Source organism: Coenobita brevimanus, chromosome 102 (assembly GCF_032717465.1).
Source record: "Coenobita brevimanus isolate Jiangsu-jjx chromosome 102, ASM3271746v2, whole genome shotgun sequence".
NCBI classification, from domain to species: domain Eukaryota; kingdom Metazoa; phylum Arthropoda; class Malacostraca; order Decapoda; family Coenobitidae; genus Coenobita; species Coenobita brevimanus.
The window spans coordinates 41,951,708-41,954,207 of NC_137055.1; positions in this window are offsets into that span (position 1 = coordinate 41,951,708).

The following is a 2,500-nucleotide window of genomic DNA, read 5'->3' on the forward strand; positions in this document are numbered from 1 at the left end:
AGGCAAGGAGGCGGAGGCACCGGGCGCTACAGACCTAGACGGCACTCTCCACCTTACTGGCAGGCACCTCCCACCGCACGCTGCCTCACTCTGCCGCACCTCCACACTCCTGCCTTACCTCCCCTGCCTCACCAACCCCTAAACTCATTTCCCTAGGGCCCTGGTATGCTTCCCTGGTGCCTAGATCAGCCTAAAAGGGGGTGCTAGAAGGCTCCCTAGTTGGAATTTCTAGGTATAGGAATTTTAGAGCTATGCAAAGGGTGGCAACTGACTCCCGAGGCAACCATTAGAGATAGCTGGAATGCGAGGCGGGGATTGGACGGTGAGGTGGTGACGTCACTGCCTCGCGCGTTCATTGGTGCATCAGGCCAGACAGTCAGCCAGAGGGGTTGTGAGCAAGAGCGGCACTATTGATGGCACTCTGGGTTATACCTCCCTGCCTTACCCCTCCTGCCTGCCTCACCCCTCCTGCCTGCCTCACTCCTCTCTGCTTCAACCAACCATGCCTCACTTTTGGTCACCCCTCCTGCCTGCCTCACCCCTCCTGCCTGCCTCACCCCTCCTGCCTGCCTCACCCTTCCCTCCTTCACCCTGTCACCTTCCTCACTCTCTCCCTGCGTCATCTTCCTACCCCTTCCTGCCTCATCTCCTATACCTCCCTACCTCACCCCTCCTGCCTCACTCTTCCCTGTCTCATCCGTCCTTCCTCCCTGTCTCACTCCTGCCTCCCTGCTCCATCCCTCCCTACTTCGAACCCTCCTGCCTTCTTGCCTCACCCCTCCCTGCCCATCCTTCCTGCCTCAACCCTCCCTGCCCATCCTTCCTGCCCTCTGCTTCACCCATCCTGCCTCTCTACCTCACCATTTCTCTCTTCCTGCCTCTCCCTTCCTCCCACCATGCCTCATCCCTCAACTCTCCCTGCCTCACTCTACTTTCTTCCCGCCTTAGCCTTCTTCTCACTCTGTCTCACCCTCTCACCCTATCTCACCCCTCCTGTCTTCCTATCTCACCCCTCTCTTCCCGCCTCACCCTTTCTCTCTTCCTGCCTCAACCATCCTCTCTTGCTGCCTCACAGCTCCTCTTTTCTTGCCTCACCCCTCCTCTCTTTCTCAACTCTCCTCTCCTCTTTCCTCACCCCTCCTCTCTTTCTGCCTCACCCCTCCTCTCCTCCTGCCTCACCCCTCCTCTCCTCCTGCCTCATCCCTCTTCTCTTTCTCACCCTTCCTCCATCTCTGCCTCCCTCCCTCATCTCTCCCTGTCTCACCCTTCATGTTCTCTTCGCCTCTCTGCCTGCCTCACCTATTTGCTTTCACGTCTCACCCCTCTCTCCCTGCCTAACCTCTCCGTCTCTCTTCCCTTCCTTCTCTCCCTTCCTGCCTCACCCTTCTCTCCCTTCCTCACCCTTCTCACCCTGTCTCACCTCTATGCCTTCCTCCTCTTCCTGCCTGCCTCTCCTACTCTTTCTCCCTGCCTGATCTCTCTATTCCTGGCTCCCGCCCTACCTTTTTGACTCCCTGCCTCCCTTACCTCCCTCACCCTTCTTGATCCTCTCCCTGCCTCATCTCCTCCCCCCCCTCTCTCTCTCTATCTCCATGCCCTCCTCCCTGCCCAATTTTCTCACACCCTCCTCTCTCTCCCTGTGTTCCTACCTCAATAACTCTCCCTGCCTCTCCTCTCCCTGTCTCGTCTCCCTCCCTACGTTCCTCTCACAACTCCCTGCCTCATCTCACCCTCCTCTCTCATTCATTTTCTCTCCCTTCCTTCCCTCTTCCTCTACCTCACTTTCTCTCCCTCCCCCTCCTCTCTCCCCCTACCTTTTGTGGTGCCGGCATGATGGCATTTCCCCCTACACCTCCCCTCCTCTCGCCTCCCCTCCCTCCCTCCCTCCCTCTCCTTTCCCTCCCTCCCTCCCCTCCTCTCTCCTTCCTTCCACTCCTCTATCCTCCCTTCCCTTCCCCCTCCATTTCCTTTGCCTCAAACATTATCCTCCTTCCCCCCCCTCCCCTTTCCTCTCTCCCCCCTCCACATACCTCCTCCCTACTCTCCCCCACCATTCCTCTTCTCTCTCTCTCTCTCTCTCTCTCTCTCTCTCTCTCTCTTTCTCTCCTCCATCATCGTTTATTTCTCCTCTATTACTATCTTTATTCTCTCCTTCCCTCCCGCCCATCCCCCTCCCTCATTCACTCATTTCTCTCTCTCTCTCTCTCTCTCTCTCTCTCTCTCTCTCACGCACACACACACACACACACACACACACACACACACACACACACACACACACACACACACACACACCTCAGCAATTTGCAAGTTCTTAGTGTTATTGCTTGGGGGGGGCGGAGGGGATAGGGTATGGGGAGGGGAAGGAGGAGGGGGAAAGAAAGTGGGAGGGAAGGAGTACGGGGGGGTTGAAGAGTAAATGGAGGGGAGGGGGAGGGGGAGGGGAGGGGAGGGGGAGGGGATCGTAAGATTTCCAGATGCCATCGATGGGGGAGAGAGG